The sequence below is a fragment of the Saccopteryx bilineata genome, chromosome 1 (assembly GCF_036850765.1).
Source record: "Saccopteryx bilineata isolate mSacBil1 chromosome 1, mSacBil1_pri_phased_curated, whole genome shotgun sequence".
NCBI lineage: Eukaryota > Metazoa > Chordata > Mammalia > Chiroptera > Emballonuridae > Saccopteryx > Saccopteryx bilineata.
The window spans coordinates 30,101,836-30,127,112 of NC_089490.1; the positions used below are offsets into that span (position 1 = coordinate 30,101,836).

At 45.1% G+C, this 25,277-nt stretch overlaps 1 protein-coding gene across 2 annotated transcripts in view; it reads right to left on the minus strand.

Annotated features, from left to right (window-relative positions):
- Positions 1 to 22,119, minus strand: part of ELOVL5 (ELOVL fatty acid elongase 5) — a 97,902-nt gene extending 75,783 nt beyond the window's left edge. The window contains exon 1 of one of the 2 annotated variants that reach the window (XM_066252661.1): positions 21,831 to 22,119. The gene's annotated coding sequence lies outside the window, so the exon portion shown is untranslated. Of the gene's footprint in view, positions 1 to 21,308; positions 21,328 to 21,830 lie in introns of those variants that run through there. The other variant, XM_066252657.1, reaches the window with a different exon arrangement.
- Between the last annotated feature and the right edge of the window lie 3,158 nt (positions 22,120 to 25,277).

A 25,277-nucleotide genomic window follows, 5' to 3' on the forward strand; every position in this document is an offset into this window, starting at 1 on the left:
GCACTACCTACATTTCAAGTGCTCAGTGACTACCTGTGGCTACTGACATACATCTGACAATACAAAATATATTCCATACAAAAATGTCAGTATCTAAAAATACAGAAGCTCAATGCATAGAAGTACCTGATTCAGATAATACAGAACCTAGATCACGAACAGCTTGATAGATTTCCCTATAATGCAGTAATTTTTTTTTTGAGAGAGAGATAGGATGGGAGAGAGATGAGAGGCATCAACTTGTAGTTGTATCACCTTAGTTGTTCACTGATTGCTTCTCATATATGCCTTGATGGGGACGGGGGGACTCCAGCCAAGCCAGTGACCTCTTGCTCAAGCCAACGACCTTGGGATCATTGTAGATGATCCTACGCTCAAGCCGGTAACCCCACACTCAAGCTGGTGACCACATGCTCAAACCAGCAACCTCAGGGTTTCAAACCTGGGACGTCAGCATCCCAAGTACATGCTCTATCCACTGTGCCACCACGGGTTGGGCAGGTGCAGCATTCACTAATCCCCAAAACAGAGCTCTATATAATCAGACATTATACCAAAAAAGGCCAAAGGAACCTTTTTGTAACATGAAATTATAAATGTGAAATGGTTAAAAAAAAGGCAGAGAGTAGGACATGATGCAGTGCATTTTTATTAAGGCAAAAGTACTGTCCAAAGTCAACATTAATAAAAGGTCAAGTAGTATGTATCAAACAGGCATGAACAAAAAAGGAAGTAGCTATTTCAAAAATTGTTCCAAAGAACAGCCAGTTTAAAGGTCCCAATAGTGCAATGTACAGATAGCAAAGAGAATGGGAAAAATAAAAAAATAAAATGGACATCTAAAATGCTGCTTATGTTACATTGAGACCTCAATCTCTTCCTCACTCCTTTCTGGTTTGGATTTTTACTTTAAGAACAGGACACTACAGGCTCTCTCCCCGGGAGCATGCCCACACCTTTTCCATCCTCCCCCTTTCCCCCCACAGGTGTGTATCTCCTAAACTCTAAGGGCCCCCATGAGACTTACAAGTAGGGGAGAAGTGGGCAGTGGCAGCTTGTCCCAGGCTGACCCTCTGAACCCGTCTCCAACGCCCCCTTTTCTCGGACTTTCCACTGACCCAAAGAAGCCCTCCTCGGCTCTCCTATTGTTTTCTTCTATCTTAAATCCCTCTTTGTGTCATTGTCCCCTGCTTTAATAAACGTACTTTCTAAACAAACAAATTAGCTGATCACTATAGACCTCCAATAGAACATCCATGCAAGCAACCAGCGTTGTTAGAAGACGTTAGTTTACTTTTAAATATTATCCTGCCTACAAGAGGGTGCCCTGGAGATACAGCTACTTGATAAAATGGTCAAAACCACTTCACCCGATGGTGTTCAAGTACAAAGGTGGCATTGAGAGGTCACGTGACATAAATCAAGAAATTTACTCAGGCAGAAGGAAACAAGAGGTAATAGATGCTGAAGAAGATAAATAGAAGGGTGGTCAATATCTTAAAAACCAATAGGATCTGGTTAGAATAGAGGTTCTCAAAGTTTAGCCTAGATGTCTCTGAGGGTCCCTGGACCCTCTTCAGAGCTTCCGTAAGAGCGACACTGGTTTTGTAATCCTATTAATTGAGGACCTTTTCAGTATCATCTCTCTCATCACTGTACAGTGTCCCACAGGTTATCTGATCTGTGATCTCGAAAGATTGAATGCAGAAGCAAGTAGGAGGGTCCGGCTGCCTTTCATTAAGCCAGATATGTAAGAGATTGGCAAATGGCAATGTCTGTTTTCACAATTCTCTTTTGTTTTGGAAAAAATTTTTTTTATAAAAATATGTTATTTATGTTATATAATGGGGCTAATTGTTATTTTTAGATGTATGATTAATTTAAAAACTTTTTATTTAAAAATTACTCCTTTCAAAGGGAGGCACTTCTGAACAGTGGAAGTCATGCTTGGAGGTGAAATGTCGCTTAGATTCTTCTTAGTTTGGAGGAGAAGGGTGTGTCATGTCATTTTCTCCCTCTTTTATTTCTATTCATTCTGTCTTTCACTGTGACTTTTGCTGACCTGATTTTCTTTTTTCAGCTGGAATTCTGCTTTCCTTCTGGTATTATATTCCTGCACAATGTCAAGACCGCACCAGCAAGTGACACCCCATGTCTGTGTGGGGTCAGTACAGCTGGAATGTACTAATGGGCACTGAAGTGCAGGACTAACATCATCTCTTCCCTCTCCTGCCTCAAACATGTATAATTGTGCTGCACTCAGTTGATGCTTTCTGGGTGTTCGGCTTTGTCTTTTAGGGATACTGATGTAAATGACAACCCAGAATATTACCAAAGGAATTTTTAAGACTGTATATACCAATCCACATAAACGCTCCCTGAAGTCTTCAATTTTTGTTCTAAAACCCAAAAGTTTGAGAGCTGATGTACTAAAAATTGTGTACAGAAATCTTCCTCTCTATAAGGTTTTACTTCTGAAAAGATGTATTATAAATTTGTATTTCTAGCCCTGGACAGCTGGCTCAGTGGATAGAGCATCGGCCTGGCGTGTGCATATCCTGGGTTCGATTCCCCTTCAGGGCACACAGGACAAACAGCAGTCTGCTTCTCTCCCTTTCTTCTCCCCTTCTCTCTCTTCACCTCCGACAGGCAGTGGCTCTATTGGTTTGAGCGATGTCCCGGGGCACTGAGAGGAGCTCGGCTGATCCAAGCACTTCAGCTTCAGTAGCTAAAAATAGCTCAGTTGATTCGAGTATTGACCCTTAGACAGTGTTGCCAGTTGGATCCTGGTTGGGGCTGTCTCACTTTTTCCCTCCTCTCACTTAAAAAAAAATTAGCTTCCCAACTTAAAGGCAAATATCCAAAGTTAAGTATAAAGAATGTCTTTATACTTGAGGAGTTAAATTTAACTTGGAGTACAGAGTTTAAAAACCACTTAAATCCTTGAAATTTGTTAATATAGTCACTTTGAAAGTAAGCTAACAGTAACAAACAAAGCTTGCAATAAATAATTTACTCTGAAATAATTAAGTTCCTCCTGGTTTTCTATTAACTTATCAAATCATATGTCATATGTTATAATATAATGAGAAACTCAACACCAATGAATGTAACAGGGTGAGCTGATTTTCATGTTACTATGTGGGCATAAAACCTCTGAAAGTTTCTTTTAGGCAAAGCATGTTACTAACCCTTTCCAAATGAGGATACTCTTAGTCATCAAAAACTAAAATTTTAAGTAATAAATAATGACAGACACAAGCTTCCTGTGGCTAACTCACATTAGGCAGTACTGCAACGAGACTGTATTCACTTTCATCAAAAAATACACAAATGCTTAAGTGTTTATTGATTTACATACAGAGAAAGAGTGAATGCTTGCTCAGAATTAAAGTAAAAAATGCATATTCCTGACTTTAACTCGCCACAACAAAACACCTCTAAGGAACAACACTTTCCATTTGCCTGTCTATTGCCTCCGTTGTCCGATTTTCACCAGCTCCTAATTTCTTTGACTCATTCTGCTCATCAGATCAAGTTAGCATTGTGCAGGAGGTTTCCCCAAAATTCATAGCGTGGCCTCCTCACATAAAAAGCCACCTTCCCCTGCAGGCTGCAGCTGCTATCTACTCTCAGCATCAGTGGCTGGGGCCTGTGGGTTCCCTTTCTTCCTCTAAATGGGTGTCACTTGCTGGTGTGGTCTTGACATTGTGCAGGAATATAATACCAGAAGGAAAGCAGAATTCCAGCTGAAAAAAGAAAATCAGATCAGCAAAAGTCACAATGATGCCCGACCTGTGGTGGTGCAGTGGATAAAGCATTGACCTGGAAATGCTGAGGTCGCCGGTTCGAAACCCTGGGCTTGCCTGGTCAAGGCACATATGGGAGTTGATGCTTCCTGCTCCTCCCCCCTTCTCTCTCTCTCTCTCTCTCTCTCTCTCCTTTCTAAAATGAATAAAAAATTAAAAATTAAAAAAAAAGTCACAGCAAAAGACAGAATGAATAGAAATAAAAGAGGGAGAAAATGACAGGACACACCCTTCTCCTCCAAAATAAGACTCTAAGGGACATTTCACCTCTCCAAGCATGACTTCCACTGTTCAGAAGTGCCTCCCTTGGAAAGACAGCAGTGTCAATGAGAGAATAATCCTGTGTGAAGCTTAGCACTTACTTAATATAAAGGCACATTACATACTCCCATCTCTCAGGAAGACACTCAATGCTTTTAAACTAGAGCTCAGAGCACTCACCTTTTAGTTATGAACACAGAGCAGATATTTGCAAGTTTTTCTCTACAAAATGTTTTTTCTGTTCGCTTTCTTGGTTCAGAAAACATTACAGAGAAGTGCCTGTAAGCCAAGTAGACTGTTTTCTTTAGGGGCAACAACTTGATTTCAAGAAGGAAAACAAAAGAATCATGACTGTGTGGTCAGTACAGTTGGAATGTACTAATGGGCACTGAAGTGCAGGACTAACATCATCTCTTCCCTCTCCTGCCTCAAACATGGCTTCATTGTGCTGCACTCCGTTGATGCTTTCTGGGTGTTCGGCTTTGTCTTTTAGGGATACTGATGTAAATGACAACCCAGAATATTACACACATAAATCTTATTTTAATTAAATCAAAGGGAAACAAGAACAGTGTAGTTGGTCAAGTTAGAATAACTTATTTCAATCTTATTTCCTCTTATTTCAATCTTATTGCCTTTTTTGGAGAAAGAAATTGAAATCGAAAGTGAAGTTCATGTGCAGTTTATGGAAGTCATTACTTTATCAGTAGCCATACCTCATAAATTTATAGGCTTTAATATTTTTTAAAGTGGCCCTAGTGGGTTGGCTCAGTGGATAGAGCATTGGCCTGGCATATGTCTCAGGTTTGATTTCTGATCAGGGCACACAGGAGAAGTGACCATCTGCTTCTCCTTCCTCTCTCTCCCCCTTCCAGCAGCTGGTGGCTCAACTGGCTGCTGGTTCTAAGGATGGCTCACTTAGTCCTACCTAGCACATTGGCCTCAGGTGCTAAAAATAGCTTGATTTATTTGAGCATCGGCCCCCAGACAAGGGTTGCTGGGTGGATCCTGGTCGGGTGTGTATGGGAGTCTATCTCGCCCCTCCTCTCACTTAAAAAAAATTTTTTTTAATTTGTATTTGTTACAGTTTCCATTGAAAATCTTTTTACTCGTAAGCCCAAATTATAAATACATAGTGCAAATGCCACCAAGTAGAAAGACAGTGATCCAAGAGACATAAAACAAAATCATAGCTAATGTGATGCCACAGGAAAAAAATCTCTAAGGTTCAAACACATTCTACAGTTGTTCTGAAATAGTTCCTCTCCCATTTCTCAGGAAATAGGATATAATCTCAATGGTTACTACCAAGTTTATTATGAAGAACAAAGGAATTCAGAAACCAAGAACTTCCAGGATGCAACCACGTCTAAAATAAGTCTATATATAGTTCCATAGCAAATAGGTATTTTAAAGACAGATGTGAAAATGTTATAGCAAATAGCACCCACTTCCCTTTTTTCAGCACAAGCCAAGTTTTGTTTACAGCTCCATCCTCTCTCACTCACTGGGTGAGATCTGACAGTGTCCCTGTGGGGGTGGGGGTGGGGGACACAGGACCCTGAGTGTCTGGCTGGGTGACAAAGAGGCAGACAGGCTTCTGAAAAGAGGACCAGCAACACAAGGTAAAAATATGCAAAGGAGCAGGGGGTGTTACCGAATTGTGTTATTTAGTTTATTTAAATGTGTTAATTATTCACTTAGTATTACCTTATTTTTATGCATTAAAAAATTATACTGTACAGAATTAAAATGGCAGCAAATATAATTTCGGTAAAATACTAAGAAAAACTTAATTTGAAGGACGGTGACATCTTGGATTGTTAAAAGGGGATCCTGAGACTCTTCCCTGGGGAAGCTCACGGAGAGCAGCGGCATCATGCGCCCAGTCCCGCACCTCCAATCCCAGCGATAAGGCCAGATTGCCCGGTCTCTCTCCACCCACATACACGAGGTCCTCCGAACTCCAACTCAACCAGCCAAAAACTGAATCCAGCACACTTCCCTCGCAAGCTTGTCTTCCTTCTGTCCTCCTTATTTGTGTGAGGAGCCCCGAGCCTCCCCAGGAAGCCAGTCCTGAAAGCATGCATGCTCCATCCCTCACCCTGCACTGGGTAGCTGGCCACCCAGGCTTTGGGTCCTGCTGACAGTGCTGCAACTTCAGTGGCCCCCATTTCTACCTCCACCCCCCTTCTCCAGTCTCCTGCTCATTACCCCTTCACCAGAACTGTCTTCTAGGGAGTCCTTGGCCTCCAGGACCTCCTCCTATCCAATCCAACTCATAAATGAGCCTGCCACATTGGTCTCTTAAAGGACAGCTCTCGTTCCCTCAGCAAACACTGACCCCCGTATTAGTCCTCCAGGGCTGCTCTAACAAGCCACCGCAAACCTGTGGCTGAAGACAGCACATATCTCTTAGAATTCCCAAACGAGTCACACCGGACTAGAATCACGGTGTCAGCAGGGCTGTGTTTTTTGGAGGCTCAGTGGGAAGTCCCTTCCCGAGCCTTTTCCAGCTCTGGAGACTGCCTGCATGTCTTGGTTTATGGTCCCACCGTCTTGCTTTCAAAGTCAGCAACCCCGGGCCCAGTCTCTTCATGCTGCCATCTTTCTAGCGTCTTCTGCCTTGCGCTTCCCAGTTAATCCCCCTGTGATTACACTGAGCCCACCCAAACAATCCAGGGCGGCTACTCTCCCTTCCATAGCATTTATTATCTCACACCACCTTCCTGAACACACCCTAGTGCTACTCTCAAACTGCAGGACTGAGCAGCAGCAAACACACCTGGGCTCCTCCTTCCCACCAACTCTCACAGAACTTGCTCTATCTAGCAGGCCCCCCCCACTCTCCTGTCCAAATTCAACTTATCTTCTAGGCCCAGCCCCAACGCCACCCACCTCTCTATCTCTCTGCCTTCTCTGAATACCCACAATGCCCCGTTCCCCCAACTGGCACATTCGGCACTAACAAAAGGGTTTAAAAAAACTCGAAACTGTTTCTGGTGCAGCTCTTCAGCGAGCTGCGTGACCCTGGGCAAGCCACGTAACATCTTGACATCGGTTTAAAATTCTTTCCCAGTTTCTAAGCTCTGTGAAATTCTTTTTCTTTTTTTTACAAAAACAGAGAGAGAGTCAGAGAGAGGGACACATAGGGACAGACAGACAGGAAGGGAGAGAGGTGAGAAGCATCAATTCTTTGTTGCAGCACCTTAGTTGTTCACTGATTGCTTTCTCATACGTGCCTTGATGGGGGAGGGGGGCTACAGCAGAGTGAGTGACTCCTTGATCAAGCCAGTGACCTTGGGCTTCGAGCCAGCGACCATGGGGTCATGTCTATGATCCCACGCTCAAGTGGCAACCCCACGCTCCAGCCGATGAGCCTGCATCCTCTGGGTTCCAGTCCGATGCTCCACCCACTCCACCACCACCTGGTCAGGTGGATTTTGTCACTTTTGATCCCCGAAGCCACTACCTAATAATGAAGGCCACCATCATGTCAACTGATAAACATACTCCCTTCCTAACAGGTCTTCCCTGCCTGCAATGCTGTGTTGCTCCACAACCCCTCAGAAGCATCTTTCTGGGTTACTCCCCTCCCCCAAACTGGTCAAAGGCTTTCAGGAAAATGTCCAAAGTCTCGCTGTGGCTCCAGAACCCACATGACCAGGCCCGTTTCCTCCTCCTCACGGACCCTCTGCTCCTCACGTGCTCCTCCACCCCGGCTACCTGCCCCTCACCCCGGAGCCTCTGCTCGAGCGCCTACTTCCTCTTTCCACTACAGACTCCCGCTTTTCTCCAGGGCCCGTTTCCTGGTTTAAGTCCTGGCCAAAGAGACAAACAAGGCCATCTAGGTGCGGTTTCTGGGAACTTCCCCTAGGAAAAAGCATGAATGATCCCTCTGCCCTGTCCACTGTTTGTCTCTCCCCAGGCCTGCCGCACACTGAGCTAGAAGGAGCCTATGGCCAGGCACACAGCTGTGGGCCTACCACCCTCTCCCCCTGCCAGCCTTCTATGGGAGACAGAAACTTCAACCTTGTTTTGAGATCCCCTTATTTGGGACATGACTATTTTAGGATCACCATCACTTGCAGCCAAACCTAAGGACAACACATATAGCCATATCCACAGCACCAACAATTATCTGTTGCCTCAAGTACATACCTCACCTCTTCTACTGGATTATAATCTCTTTGCCAATAGATGGACTGTCATATGTCCCGGCCGAATCTATGCTCCTTAGCAAAGTAGCACACAGAAATCCTCAACAGTGAGTGAATGTGACTGACCAATGAACTAGCGACCATGTGGCTACTGAAGCAGATAGGCTCTGCCCAATCTATATGGTCTAATTCACCTGGGCTCAATGTGGTGGCCAAAGTAAGGTTAAAAAAGCGTGGCTGTTTCCACCATTATTTTATCGTGGAACAGTCAGGTGTCTAGACACCAGAGGTCATGCTATTGCTTGTTTGGAGACAGTGCCACCAGTGTGGTCTCCAGCAGGCATATGCTACCCGAATGCTTTACATGGAAATATGCAAATGAGGCCCTTTAAAATAATAACGTGTCACCTCTGTTCCTGGGCGTGGGGATGTCTAGCAATTTGCAGGATCTGTAGGCTGTTGTTGCTCTAATTTGGAGGGGATAATGGCAACGCTGTACAGGGAAGCCAGACCTCCAGAGCCCCTGTTGAGGGTGGACTTCCCTTTCGTGAAATAGTATGTATTCTCAGGCTATCAAGGTACACTAACCTTCACATAGATATTAGCACAGACTACTGAATGGAATATACTTGAAAGGCATGTATCTAGAGAAATATATATGCAAGGAATTGCTAGGTATCTACTATTTGTCAGACGGTATATAGGTACTGAGGATACGGAGAGTAACATGGCAGACACTGCAGAGAGAAAGAGAAAGCACCACATGGTTATCCTCACTGTAAGAATAAGGAGCTGGCCCTGGCCAGTGGGCTCAGTGGACAGAGCATCAACCCAGCATGCAGCTATCCAGGGTTCAAACTCTGCTCAGGGCACACATGAGAAATGACCATCTGCTTCTCTCCCCTTGCCTTTCCCCCAACTTTCTCTCTCTCTTTTTCTCCCACAGCCAGTGGCTCAATTGGTCTGAGCACTGGCCCTGGGTGCTCAGGATAGCTCAGGTGGTCCCAGTGTCGGTCCCAGGTGCTGAGGATAGCTTGGTTGATTCAAGAATTAGCCCCAGGTAGGGGTTGTTGGGTGGATCCCAGTAAGGGCACATGCAGGAGTCTGTCTCTTTATCTCCCCTCCTCTCAAAAAAAAAAAAAAAAGAATAAGGAAACTGAGGCACACAAAGGTCAGGTATCAGAACCAGGGTTGCACAAGTATGAACGGGGAGAACATCTAAGACAACAGAATCAAGGTCCTAGAATGTGAGGGTTTGCCCTATGAAGAACACGACTTTTTAGGTTTGCCTGCTTTTGTGGTTTTGTTTTCGGAGGGAGAACTGATGAGGAAGCATTCAAATGCAGCTTGTATGGAACAGAGATGGGAGCAGACAAGGTACATTTGGGAAAATGAAGTCTGTGGTGTGTTCTGGGTCAAAAGTGCAGGTGGCAGGAAATGAAGCTGGACCCAGAATAGCCCCAAAGATGAGTAAATGAAGTTTACAGGGTGTGAAATGATCCTATCAACACTTCGGAAGAGCACTGTCATGGCAGATTCGGGACCAGAACACTGGGGAGACAGAAAGGAGCCAGGGGAGAACTGTAGTTGTCCAGGAAGGAATTGATGTACTTCTAGGGGCAGACAACAGGAGGGGCAGGTGGAGGCAGAGAGGGGCAGTGGGGAGCTGGATAATACCTGGTGAACACAGGTGGAGGGGGAGGAGAAGGATGTGGTTGATGGGAGAGAGGAGGACCCAAGCACTGCTCCCAGCTTGATGGCCTGTAAAACTGGTGGATGGTGGTGCTTCTGACCATGTTGGCCAATGGTGGAAAGGGGTTTGCATGGATCCAGGGGAACCTCACTGATGAGAAGTTATGAGCATGGAGTTTAGAGGAAAGACCTGGATTGGAAATAAGTACATATCTGAAATGAATAACTGGGTGTGTGTGTGGTGAATCCAACTAGACCACCAATGAAAATTGGTTTTCCAATAGTACCTTGCATACTATTCAACTAAATCTAAAATTCTGGGAAGCCCTTTAAAATATGCAGTTCCATTTCTTAAAAAGTTGAGAAACTCAAGAATGAAGCTCTGTGCCAGGGCTAGTGAAAAGCACCCCCTCACTGGGCAACGCAGTCGCAGCCACCTTCCTTGAGGGTCGCTGAGCCTGTTCCAGACCCACCATTCCTCGTCAAATAAAGAAAAAGGAGCTACTGTGAAAATAAAGCAAGCACAGTATTTATAGCACTCTCCTGGGGACATGGAAGACCGGGGGTGCTTCAGAAGCTCACTGGAGACGTTCCGACCTGTTTCACAGGGCAGCCACCTTCTCGGCCGCCGCACACTGTACAGAGGACAATGAATGCTAAAGTGCCGGTCATGGACCTCAGGATCCTATGCATGCCTCTACTGGGGCCCTCGAAGACCTTGAAGAGGCTGAGCTCTACCTCAATCATATTCCTAACATTAAAGCAGACTGTAATTACAAACAGCTGGGAGACAAACATTTAAGAGGCTTTTAGGACACATTTTCTGCTATATGCAATTAATAATGCTTATCTGATTGCAGCCTCTTAACTTATGTGATTGCTTAAATATTCAAAATAAATTATCATGTTCCCCAAACTCATTTGTACAAATTATACAAAGGCAGTGCTGTCGCTGCAGCAGAAATTAAAAGAGGGTGGAGAAACATAACTTCAAACGCATGTAATATAAATAAGGCTTGTGACATTAAAACACATTTCTTTTTAAAAACTGAATCTGAACACCAACATTTTATAAATGTTGTTTGGGTGTGGGGGTCAATGAGGAGAGGAAGAGGCAGGGAGCCAGGGAGAAACTGTAGGAAGGGACTGATGTACTTCCAGGGGCAGACAATGGAAGGGGAAGACAGAGTCAGAAAGAGGAAGAGAGGGACAGGGATGGGGGGGGGGGGGGTAGATGGGGCAGATGGGGGCAGGAGGGGGCAGGAAGGGACAGAGAGAGGCAGGGAGGGACGGGGGGTAGAGGGGGCAGATGGGGGCAGGAGGGGGCAGGAAGGGGCAGGAAGGGACAGAGAGAGGCAGGGAGGGACGGGGGGTAGAGGGGGCAGATGGGGGCAGGAAGGGGCAGAAGAGGGCAGGGAGGGACAGAGGGGGGCAGGAAGGGGCAGAGAGGGGCAGAGGGGGACAGGGAGGGATAGAGGAGGGCAGAGGGGGTCAGGGAAGGGCAGAGAGAGGCAGGGAGGGGTAGAGAGGGGCAGAGAGAGGCAGGGAGGGGCAGAGAGAGGCAGGGAGGAGCAGAGGGGGGCAGAGGAGGGCAGGGAAGAGCCTGGATGGACAATATGTGGTGAACACAGGTAGAGGGGTAGGAGAAAGATGTGATTGATGGAAGAGAGAAGGACCCAGGTACTGCTGCCAACTTGATGGCCTATAAAATTAGTGGATGGTGGTGCTTCTGACCATCTGTTAAAAAAAAAAGCTTGCTATAATGTGGTATTTTTAAAATTTATTGATTTTAGAGGGAGAAGAATAGAGAGGGAGAGGAAGAGAGAGAGAGAAAGAAAGAGACAGAAACATCAGTCTCTTTCTGTATGTGCCCTGACCAGGGATCGAACCCACAACGTTTGGGTATTTGGACCATGTTCTAACCAACGAGCCATGTGGCCAGGGCCAATGTGGGTGTGTTTTTTTGTTTTGTTTTGTTTTGTTTTAAGAGAGAGGAAGAGGGGAGGAAGACAGGTAAAGAGAGAAGCATTAACTTCTTGTTCCACTTAGTTGTGCACCCGTTAATTCCTTCTCATACATGCTCTGACCGGGGCTTGAACTGGAGACCTCAGGTCAAGCTAGTGCCCTCAGGGTTGAGCTAGCAACCTCCACACCCAGGGATGATGCTCTACCCACTGCACCACTGGCCAGGGCCAATGTGGCATTTTTAAAAGCAAGCACAATCTAGTAATCATTTACTCATCTCTCCTATAGAGTAGCTATAGAAGTGTTTTATAGAAATTGTCATATTCCATGTTAATGTATAAGCCATTCTGTGCATTTTGTGATTCTCCCTTTTAGGAATTATAGTATTCATAGCCAACATACTGTTGTCAGACCTAGTGACCATACCCAGAAAGAAAATAAGGAAGTTCTAAGAGTCTACTAATCCCAAGAGAACTGAAGGTGGTGGAAAATGTGTCTATCTTCAGCACGAACAAATAGCCCTTAGTGGGGCCTGTGTCAGATTATGTAGATGTTTTCAAAATATACATGGCTTCCTCTGCCCAAGGGAAATGAGAAAATCTGGAGATGGAGGTTCCCTAAAAGATCTGGAGATGGAGGTTCCCTAGAAGATCTGGGTGTTCTTCCTCCCAGCCCACACTTCTCAGGTGTTCTACACCTTGTAAATCAAATCCAGGTAAGGCCAAATAAAGAAATCAATGCCAGATGGATGCCCTTGGCTAGTCATACTAGTCCAGCCAACTGGCAACTGGGCTTTGGACCCTGGTTTCTGACACCAACAATTACAGAGCTCTTCTGTGTTTGCAATATTACACCAAAAAGAGGAGACTTACTTGCATAATCTCTGAGAAAGGAACAAAAGGTCACCCTTTCAAGGGCGAATCATAAAGGTTATTCCCTTATTAGATTACTTTCTCTAATGATTAGTTACTGTTAAAAGTTCTATGTTCGATACATTGTCAACCTCCCAGGATGTAATGCTGAATAAGAAATTCAACTTTGTCTCCTCTAGTTCTGTATCAAGAGCTGCAAATGCAAAGAGAACTATTTAGGTCTAATGGGCGGTCAGCTTGCCAGGGTGGCTAAGAGCAGACTGCAGCCGGCCCGCCTGGGATTGAACCCTGGCTGCTACCTGCCAGCTGCTGAGCCTTGAACAAGTCACGTAAGCTTTCTGTGCCTTAGTTTCCTCATCTGCAAAACTGGGGTACCTACATCAGGAAGGTTTGTAAGGCCAAAATCAATATACATAGAAGACTTTAGAAAAGTGCCTGCTATGTGGTATTGAGCGGCTGTATTCAGTCCTTACAGATAAGCCTCATTCTTCATAACTTGCAAAGTATTCCACTGCCCGGGTATAGGTAATTTATTATCCTGAGGACCTTTACTCTTTCAATCTCTGACTATGACAAACAAGGCTTCAGTGAACATCCTATGTAACAGAGGGATGTTCACTGTTAACCATGATCATCAAATTAAGTCAGTCCCTTATTTAACTTTCATGTATAACACAGACCGTCTGAGTACCCTCCAAAGCAGGCACAGGAATAGTCACCTCGAGGTTCTACACAGAAGTCTCAAAGAAGTGGAGCCTCTTACTGCCAAAGCTGATACACACATAAGTGGCAGAGCTGGAACCCTGCCCAGATGTGTAACTGCTAAACTGAAAGGTATTTTCTTCAATCTACTTCCTACAGCTTTGCTTATTTTTTTTTAAAGCAACAGTAGGTGCTCTTATCAATGTACCTCAGATTTATAGTAGTGGTAAATTTTCAGAAGTTGTATAAAAAGTACACTCAAATTTTCATAGAGGTGTATATCAGCTCACAAACTGGGCAGATGGAGGTGTCAGAAACTTCTTTAAATATTAAAGGCATTTACCCACCCTGGCTGGAGAGCTCAGTTGGTTAGAGCATTATCCTGATATGCTAAGGTTGGAGGTTTGATCCCCAGTCAGGGCACATACAAGAGTCAATCAATGAATGCATAGTTAAGTGGAACAAGAAGTTGATGTCTCTCTCTCTCTCTCTCTCGCCCCACTTCCTCTAAACTCAATGAATTAAAAAAATTTTTAATATTATTTAACTCTTCTGCCAAAGAACAAAGCAGATGTACACTGAACACTACCCCTAGGGAGAGACACCACACTGCCAAACTCGCAGGGAAGCAAATGAGTAATTATTGAATTTGGTACCGTGAGAATTATTCTTTGGGGAAAGAGAAATTCCTAACAATTATTTATACTTTGTAATAGCACTTGCCGTGCCAAGACAAAGGGGGTCAGGGACCGTGGGGTTCAGAATAACGCAGACAGAATCAAGAGCCAAGCGGCACTCTCCGGCCTGACCTGACGAGGTCTGTTCAGTACGGGCTTAGCAGAGACTCGTCCTGACAGGATGGAAGGCCGACAACCGGGAAGGAAGGGGCAGAGGTGCACCTTAGCAGAGACTCGTCCTGACAGGGTGGAAGGCCGACAACCGGGAAGGAAGGGGCAGAGGTGCACCTTAGCGGAGACTCGTCCTGACAGGGTGGAAGGGGCAGAGGTGCACCTTAGCAGAGACTCGTCCTGACAGGGTGGGAGGCCGACAACCGGGAAGGAAGGGGCAGAGGTGCACCTTAGCGGAGACTCGTCCTGACAGGGTGGAAGGGGCAGAGGTGCACCTTAGCGGAGACTCGTCCTGACAGGGTGGAAGGGGCAGAGGTGCACCTTAGCGGAGGTGGACCTGTCACCAGCACCCGCTCACAGGAGGCCGCTAACCCAGTACAGGATCAGTTATTGCAGGTATGCTTCAGGAAAATGGCTATTCTCCTAACCAGAGGAAGTGTGACAGAACCAGCACGAAAAATCCTAAAACAAATAAACTATACATTTCATAAATCTCAGTCAGCAAGAAGACCAAAGTCTATATGAGGATATGAGGAATATGAAAACATTACACACAACTGTCCTTGAAACAGTAATGGAGGGAAAGAGGGGGGGAGGGGGGGGATTCTGTCTTTCTGGACACTCACCAAGCATGAATAGTTTAAATCCAAGCACCACATGACTCTAAAAGTGAAAGCCAACAAGTCAAATAGAAATGTTCCCATGGAAGGAACATGTCGGCGGCAGCCCAGAAGGAAGCAAACTGCTTGCAGCATTTATAGGCTGAAGTTGGGGTTGGAGGTGTGTGTGAGGGGAGGCCGAGTTCTTATCACAGAAACTCAAAATTATGTCAGGTTACTTTCCTAATCAAAGGCCAAAACATCTCGCGAGGTTATGTTTAACCACTTAAAGAGAAAACTGTAATTTCCATCACTGAGTTCTAACATCTACTTTTCTAAGACCTAAATGATTTCAACTTTCATTGGTCAAACATAAACAAAAGATTTGTTCTTGGCAAAAGGGAAACTGAAGAACTTAGTTCTGAAAGGGACTTGGAAATCACCTCAGTTTAATCTTTTATTTTTAAAGAAAGAGAGGCCATTGCCCAGAATTGATTTTCTTACAGTTGGTGGCAAGTTAGGACAAGATGCCATAGCAGCTAGCTTCTATAAAAGGGTGAGACATCCTACCTTAAACAACTATGCCTCCCAACCCTCTCAAATTACCTCAATTGTAATAGACAAAGAACTATGCATACGCTTTATTATAATCCTGTATCATGAGGCAACATTTATTTAAATATCTGTTAGGTGAGTTGAGGTAACCAGCTGATGGCAGCCAGAAGCCTAGGTTTTTGCTCTTGACTCCACCAGCAACAGGCTGCGTGAACTTTAGAATCCTGGGATCTGCCGTTTCTCACCACCGACACTTTATCAAAAGGTGGAAAGCATCCTCATTACTTTAATATTAAAATGTGAAAATGCTTGCAGTGATTTTAATATGCCACTGATTATAAGCTGCAGCTCTACCCAGATGTTAAAATGTGAAAAGCTGAGTCTGAAAATGGACGAAATGTGGTGGGAACACGTACTCGCAGAAGGGCAACAACAAGGCAGCTGAGAGACCGCTGGCCAAGAGGAGGAACTTGACGTTTCTTTCTTCCAGGGGAAGAAATGGTTCGTGGGGACCCGTATTGGGACTGTTAGGTATTTCCACCTGATTAAAGCTTCCTCCTTCTCCCCTTACGATAGCATGATTCTTCTACCATCTAGTCTTAAGAATGCCCATTAGCATTTTTTTAAATAGGATAGACAGACAGATCGGAAGGGGGAGAAATGAGAAGCATTAACTCATAGTTCCAGCAATTTATTAGTTGAATCCAATTGGTTTCCAAGTCATGGTATCTTAACCTGTCACAAAGCTGGGTCAATCAGCTCTCTCCAACCTGTGTTCATGGCCATGGCTCCGGGAAGGGCTTAACCACAGCCCTGGCCTCCTCTAACAGCCTCCCAACCCAGCTCCGCATTCTCAGCCTCTGTACACACAATCCATCCTACACACTCTGACAAGACTTATATTCCTGGAGCACAGGATGCATAATGCGCTCCTTCTAGCTCAAAAGCTTCAAGGGTGCCGTTACCAAACAAACACCTCTGGAGAGAGAGCAGGCTAGGAGGCACAACAACCTGGCTGGAATGCTTTGTGACCTTGGGCAAATGCCTAAATTTCTCTGAGCCTCATTTCCTCACCTGTAGAGTTGAATGCTCACAGTACCAATTGTTAGTAGTTAAGATAAATCCATGTAAAAAGTGCTGAGTGCCAGATTTGACACATAATAGCTCAATAAAAGTTAGCCATTATTATTAACAACCTGCCTTTCTAACGTTTTCTTCCACATCTACCCTCTCTATCAGCTTCAGCCCCCAGGCTACTTGGGTTCTGTTCACTAACTCTACACCTTTGCTCTCCAAACCCCCTCTGATAGAATGCCTGTGCTACTATCTCTGTATATTAAGATCGCTCCATGAAATGTAGGCCTAAATTCAAATGTCAGTTTCAAGTCTATTAAGTTTAACCCAATCATCTCTTTACTGCTAACATCCTTGGAGGCTCCTAGATCCACCCCTGTGGCTCCCTTCCCCATGTCCACGCAGGCACTTCCTAAAGATCTAGTAACAGCTAGGTAGGTGAGATGAGATTAAATCTACTTCCTCAGTTAGGGGATGGGCCCCAGGTGATCAGATTTATATATACTGTTCTAGTTATTACTTCAAGTAAACAAGGGGCCAAGAACCCTCACTGGAAGGTGGAGGAAAGGAAACTTCCCACCTGAGAATATGCTAACAGGACGGTCCAAACTGTTTGCTGGCAGTCATCTTGCCAAATCAGACTACGGAAATAATAACATCCGAGAGCACTTCGGAGAAACAGCAGAAGTTCTGCCATCAAAGCCTTGGCCTCAGCTGGATAGAGCATCGTCCTGATATGCCAATGTGGCAAGATTGATCCCCAGTCAGGGCACATACAAAAACCAACCAATGAATGCATAAATAAGTGGAACCAACTGATATTTCTCTCTCTACCTTTCTCTCTCTCTCTCTCTCTCTCACTAAAATCCAATTTAAAAAAGTTCAGCCATCAAACTTTTCGGGTCAGGCGGTCATTTAAGGCCAACTGAGTTGGGTTTTCTGTCTCCTGCACCACAAGCACCCTAACCAATTCCAGAGTACTAGGCACTGATAAGTCTAATATGGTCAGCTCTGCCATAAAGCTTACCCAGATACAGTTAGACAAGTCCTCTGCCATCTGTTTCTGACTGCCTTTCAGTCCAAGGTGCAGACTGAGGATGGGTATGAAAGGATCAAAGTGTAAGCTAATTCAGGGAGCCCTTTGCAGACAGGAACTTTATCATTCAACTTTGTATATAACCTCTGCTGTCATCTCTCTCTCTCTCTCTCTCTCTCTCTCACACACACACACACACCCCACATTCAATAACTAACAAGTCAATGAATTAATAAAAAGAATGAATCAAATATGGGCTAAAAGAAAGAAATTTTAGACAGATTTGAAAGATAACAAGTAATTAATCTTGGATGGCTTGAAAATGGGCCTTTAAACATGAGGTTAAGTTTTTAAGTTACAGAGTTACATAAATGGCACTAAAGAAATCTCAGAGCCCACTAAAGAAATCTCAGCAGTGCAAGGATAGACAAAGGAGCAGGTATGATACAAGAGACAGAGCTATGTGAATCTGGAAAAATCACTTGGCACGCCTAGGCCTTAGTTCTCTTTCTTTAAAAAAGGAGGTAAGGATAATACTTCTCATAGGATGGCGTAAGAATTATGTGTGGAAAGCAACTATTTACAGAAAGGTACTAACATCAAAAATATCTGAGCCTGACCTGGAGGTGGCACAGTGGATAGAGCGTCAGACTGGGATGCAGAGGACCCAGGTTCGAGACCCTGAGGTCTCCAGCTTGAGCGCAGGCTCATCTGGTTTGATCAAAGCTCACCAGCTTGGACTCAAAGTCACTGGCTTGAGCAAGAGGTTACTTGGTCTGCTGAAGGCTCATGGTCAAGGCACATATGAGAAAGCAATCAATGAACAACTAAGGTGCCATAAGGAAAAACTGATGATTGATGCTTCTTATCTCTCTCTGTTCCTGGCTGTCCCTAGCTATCCCTCTCTCTGACTCTCTCTCTGTCTCTGTAAAAAAAATAAATAAATCTGAAACTGAATGTATGCAAAGACTTAGTTATGGGAGCCTGGCCTGTGGTGGCACAGAAGATAAAGTATCGATCTGGAATGCTGAGGTCCCTGGTTCAAAACCCTGGGCTTGCCAGGTCAAGACACATACAACAAGCAAGCAATGAACAGCTAGAGTGAAGCAACTATGAGTTGATACTTCTCACTCTCCATCCTCTGCCTCTCTCTGTAAAATTAATAAAAAGAAAGAAATCGTGGTTATTATAACCCTCTGTAAAAAAAGAACAAAAAAAGATTTATGGGTAACTAATGGAACGATTATCCCATCAGGAACAGAACAGTTGAGAGGCAACAGACAAGGAGTTCAAGTTCAAAATAATTACAGTATGTCTCAGGGGAGAGAAAGGATGTAGTGGAGTAAGAACGAAGTGAAACCATTACTCACACCCTCTATGTCTGCGTAGGCATCAGGCATCGGAGCTACCCTAAAGAAAGGAACCAGGTTTACTGTGATTCGTATAATTCAAGTGGGAAATAAGACACCCGAGGATTGATATACTCACCAAGAGCAGCAAGAGGACAACCGCTAATTATGCTGAGAGGAAACGAGGAGGTAGTGAAACCAAAATCCCAGAAAGATCCCTGCGAAGGAACATCCAGAAATTGAGGGCTCTAACCTAAAAACAAAAACTCTGCTGGTCTCAGGGAATGAGATAACTTACCTCATTTTCAATTAATGTTTGTGAAAACCTAGTTTTGAATATTTTTCCAGCTATTTGAGATTCTCAGGTTTCACTGTTGGCCACATTCCCTCCCCTGGTCAGCAAACCACAGCTCCTGAGCCACATACGGCTCTTTGGCCCCTTGAGTGCGGCTCTTCCACAAAATACCATGTGTGGGTGCTACCTCGATAAGGAATGTACCTACCTATATAGTTTAAGTGTAAAAAATTTGGCTCTCAAAAGAAATTTCAATCGTTGTACTGTTGATATTTGGCTCTGCTGACTGATGAGTTTGCCGACCACTGCAACCTCACTTCCCCTTCCCCAAGAAGAAAAATAAAACATCTGGTAGACCCAAGTTGGGTTCTTTAACTGGTATCCTCTCTTGAAATCCACATAACAATTCTGTAACATAAAACCCCCCATTTAGAGACAAAAAAAGAAACTGAGTCAAGGGGGTGGGGGCACTATTTTAAATGATGAGGTATTGTTCTTAAAGACAATCAGGTTTTCTTTTTTAAATTTAGAGAGAGACAGGAACATCAAGCTGTTTTTGTATGTGCCAGGACTGGGGATGGAACCAGCAAGCTTTGTGCTTCCAGACGAAGCCGTAACCAACAGAGCTATCCAGCCAGGGCTTCATTTTTTTATTTGATTGATTTTAGACAGAGCAATGAAGGGAGAGAAAGGGGAGGAAAGGAAGCATTCATTAGTTGTTCCATTCAGTGGTTCATTCATCAGTTGTTTCCTGTGATGGAACTCCACAACCTTGTCCTTTCTGGAGGATGCTCTAAGTCTAACCAACTGAGCTAACCAGCCAGGACCAGACAAATTTTAAGATATGTTTTCTACTTTAACTTTTCAGCAAAGTTCTACTCTATAATCTGTAAAATTAGCCATCTAGTACCATCAACATGTCCTCTTGTGTCTTCAGTTAGAAATGGAAAAGGAAAATCCAGAAAGAGAGAGAGAGAGAGAGAGAGAAACACAGAAAGTTCCCCCGCATTGAGAAGTTATAATCTAGGGTAGGAATATCAAAGGGACATGAGTGACATTTCTCTTTTAAGTGCAGAGTATTCCTGGAGAATCCCAGGCAGCATCTAAACTGACTAAAAAAGTGACTCACTTGTCCCCTAGAGCAGAAGAAAGTAAAAGTGTTTTTCCACTGTCATAGAATGCAGAACCAATTAATTGTGTCTGTATTTGTATGTTCTTCACCAAATGCTGTTAGCTGAGATGTGTAGGCAAAACAAGTGCAAACCAACAGGTTATATCTACCAAGCAGGGGAACAAGTTACAAAGCCTAACAAACAACATTAGCTCTTCCATACAACCCTGTAAAGCACTTCCTGCCACGGGTCCGCTATTAAAGAATAAAGGCTCCACTCAATTCCCCCGCCCGCACCCCTCGGTTCCCCAGCCCAGCTATTAAGTCATGCACAGGATTCATCCATACGTACCCCCACCCCAAACCTGGTCAAATGCATTCTTTAAAATTGCAAGCAAGAAGCTAGGAGACCGTCACCTTAACAACAATCGTGGAGAAAACACCACCCTCAAAATGCAAGAACACGGAACGGTTTCGAGACACAGTTTGAAAAAACAACTCGTTTGCTCCAAACATGACTACCTCCACCCCAAGGCAGGCGGGTGGACTGGGGGAGTATTACTGGCACGGAAACTGTAAAGAGCACTTTTTCTTACAATTCCCAACAGACGCGACCCAAGCGCTTCTTCCCCCAGCCCAGAGCCCCTCCCGGGCCGCGCGCCTCCCTCCCCGCCAGCCGCTCCCGCCTCTCCGCGCCCGGACTCCTTCAAGGGCCGCCGGGTCCCCCTCGAGTCCCCGCCCTCTAGCTTTCGCACTCGCCTCATCCCTCCCAGAGTACCTCCGGCAAGTTGTCTGGTTTTAATAAACACCGCAGTGGTCCGGGGCTAGCAGGCTTCCCTCTGGGGACGGGGGGTGGGGGGTGGCGGCAGAAGCGAGACAGAGGGTGCCCGAGCCGCCGGCTCCGCGCGGGACGAAGGCGGGCGCGCCCTGATTCTTGTTGCCGACCGGACCCACGATCCCCGAAAGCTCTCCGAACTCACCCAGGTTCTGTTCTCCCCAGAGAAAGCGCTCTAGTTCAGAAGGCGCCTCCCTGGACCTCCCACCCGCGAGCTCGTCGCGAGCGGGCGGATCCGAGCGCACAACCCCATCCATCCTGCCTCGGGTCTGGGCACAGCGTGTGTGCCCGCGGCGCCTGTCAGCGGGCAAAACAGCCCGCCTGCTGCTTCCACGAGCAGAACAGGTGAGCCGGCATCCCGGTGGAAACTCCCGAGGCGCCCCGGACGAGCCACTTCGCGCCCGCACAGCTCTTTCCGCGCCCGCCGTCCGTCCAGGGGAGCCGGGTTGGGACCCTTGAAGCCCGCCGGGCTGACGGCCGCGGGCCGCCGGGGCGCCTAAGCCACGCGGGCGGATCGCGGATCGCGGGCCGCGCTGGCAGCGACTGCTCCGCACCGGGTTCCGGACCTAACGGCGGTTCGCAGCCCTCTCGTCCCGGCCGCACGCTCGGGCGAGTGTCATGGCCGAGAGGCGGCCCCAGGCGAAGTTTCCTGGAGCTGACGGCTTACCTCCCTTAGCCCGAGGGGCAGCAGCGGCGTGGAGAAGCGGCGAGGCGGCGGCAGGGGCGCCGGGGGCCAGCCGGAGCCGAGGAGGACGTGGTAGGGAGGCTACGGTAGCCAGGAACCGCCGCGATGGGAAGAGGAAGGCGCCGGCTATCTACAATCAGAACGTGGGCTGACCGTGACGTCACAATGGCGCGGCCAGCCAATCGGGATCCCAAGGATGAATCAAGTGCTATGATGTCATGCAGCTTCGGAGCCAATCGCGAGACAATAGAACTTTCGTGATTGTAAATTTCAGAATCCGATGCGGTGGGGAGCCCAGGCCCGGGGTCGGTCCTCTCTGGTTCATGTGTCTCTGGGCAATTTTAGCTCCTTTCTTCCTAATAAGCCTGCGTGGAGCCCAGAGCCTGCGCAATAGCGGCAGTGAAGTTCCCGATGCCCTGAACTCTCTCTGTGCCAGGCGTGGCAGGGTTGCGTGGTCGTGTTTAGACCGCTTGAAGTCAGCTCTCGTAGCCGCCCTCTCTAGGGTTCTGAAAGGGACCTAGTTCTCCTTGGTCTTAACTCAAAGGGTTAAATTCCTACGGAGACCCCCGGAACGAAGGTCTGCAGTTATACAAGATAAAGCAGTGACAAAAACCGCTCAGAACTGATGTTTATACTTTCACTCCCTTTTGATAGATTTACCGTGGTTTTCTTGGGGATTCTGATTTTTCCTTGGAGGTCACTACCAACGCTATTTCTACTCCAGAAATTATTCCAAAGGCTTGTAAAAGGAGGAACGGTGGTGGAGTAAGTGACATCTTTTCAGCTGTACAAATTTAAGCACTTAAGAGAAAATGCTTTGTGCTCAGGGCACAAATAGAAGATTCTTTCTGTTTTTCATTGATATTTGAATGATTTGAGGTTTCATCGTCTTCGAATCCTATGCTTTCCCCATAGCAACCCCCAGAAATTGTCTTTCTTATGTGCCCTCTTGCTGTATTTCTACTACTCCATGTCCTTGGGTCCAATTTAGTTAACCATTTAATGTAGCCAAATTTATTCTTTTACATTTACAATGTAATGTTTATCATGTGCCAGCTGTGTTCCAGGCACTGGACCTTTGAAGTAGGAAAGTAGGTTTACAAACTGTATACAAATTAGGTAATTTAAACATATACAAATGAGTTTTTTAACAGTCAGTTGCTCCAAAGACTGAATTACTTCAGTTTGTTGGATACTATGCTTAGGTGTTAGGAATAAAAAAATTTCAAAAACACCCTCCACGTGTAAAAAGGTAGTCAGAAACAACTACTGTGCAGAGTTGTAAATGCTACAGTGGAAGCCAAGATACACAGATTGAGAATTTTTTGTCAAGGGACATGTGGAAAACATACTAGAGGAATAGAAGAGTTTAGAAAAGGTATCTTCACTCTTCTGCCAGCAGCCCAAGACCTGAGCTGGTTCAACTGTGTCACCCTTTCCAAGTTCTGTCTGTCCAGGTTTTAAAAGTTTCAAATTTAACTTGATATTCCAAAAATCTCAAGTTTTATGTCACGCTCAATTGTTTTATTGTGCTCATCTATTAAAATGTTTAAATCCATGTAACTAAAAATATCTATATTTCAAATTGTGGACTTATATTAGTGATTTTTAACCTGTGTGATGTAAGAATTTCTAAAAGATGCAATACCTGACTATTCAGTCAGGGGCACTGACATCTTTTCTCTTAGATTGTCAAATAAAATAATGACAGTCGCCAACTCAGCAATAGCTGGGCTGTGAATGCCCTGTCTTGAGCCATAAATATGTAGGTCATATAACAGACATCTTTTTGGTCACGTTGCATAATAAGGTTGCATCTGCTCAGTTAATTCTTGGTATCAGAAACCCTTATATACAAGTATAGGCACTTGCTTTTTTTAAAAGTCATTTTGGAGTAAATAGAGTAGGTAATTACTATTATTATTTTTTGTAAACCAATCAGATTGGCAATATATATAAAATATATATATTTGGTGTGCCACAGAATTTAGTTTATATGTGCCATGAGATGAGTAAGGCTGAAAATTGCTGACTTATATAACTGTCAAGGCATACACTAAATTTCAAATTTTTTCTTATTTTAAAATAAAGTTCTAATATCTTATTCCTGTCCCACAAAGGATGCCTTTTCATTTCCATTATCGCATTTTTTACTCTGCACTGTTGTTGTTTCCTGACTATACCTCTTGCTGAATCCATAGGATACTTGTATCCCCACTTTAAAAATTACTGCTTTATTTTTTTATTTGCTTAATCTTAGCGGGAGGAGGTACAGACAGGGACAGACAGACAGAAAGGGAGAGAGATGAGAAACATCAACTCTATGTGGCACTTTAGTTGTTCATTGATTGCTTTCTCATACGTGTCTTGACCAGGGGGCTCCAGCTGAGCCAGTGACCCCTTGCTCGAGCAGTGACCTTGGGCTCAAGCCAGCAACCTTTGGGCTGAAGGGCTCATATCTACGTTCCTACGCTCAAGCCTGTGACCCCATGCTCAATCTGTTGAGCTTGCGCTCTAGCCACATGAGCTCACCCTCCCAGCAACCTTGTTGTTTCAAACCTGGGTCCTCAGTGTCCCAGTCTGACACTTTATCCACTGTGCCACCGCTTGGTCAGGCTAAAGACTACTGCTTTAGATCATAAACTCCACTGGAGGGGGAATGTTGAATTCTGCTTGTTATTTATCTGCAGATCTCAGTACCGTCACTGTGTATAATGACAGCTTAGTAAATATGTTTTGAATGAGTCAACTCTTACTCCCTCTCAACATTACCATCATCACCCTGGAGCTTCCATTTGTGCTCTAGAATTTCAACCCTCTGTCAGATAATCATGTCCCAGGACTATTGACTCCTTGGAAATCTAAGTTAGTAAAGTCATATTCTTATTCTTTCCCCCCTCCCCAAAAAGACTTGGGCTTCCCAATACATATATGTTAGGAGGAATTTCCCACATACACACCTCATCTTACACCCAACACTGTAAACTAATCATGACCACTGGATGAATCGCTCCCTATCGTAGCACCATTACATTCATGGATAAACCTGCAAGCAAAGCACAAGAACTGAAATGACTCCTCAACTTTTTAAAAAATTTTATTTTTTTAAGATTTTATTCACTTTAGAGAGGAGAGAGAGAGAGAAGCAGAGAAGAGCAGGAAGCATCAACTCCCATATATGCCTCGACTGGACAAGCCCAGGATTTCAAACCGGTGACCTCAGCATTCCGGGTCGATGCTCTATCCACTATGCCACCACAGGTCAGGCTCCTCAACTCAAAATAAATCAAAAGAGTGCCCAGGATTCAATGCCACTGTTCATGGGAAGTGTTTTAATTAGCATCACAATCAGATTCTTGGCCTTCTGGGTTCTAGACACTGTGCTGGCGCCATTCCAGTTCTTATATTCAACCTATTAAAAATGAACCC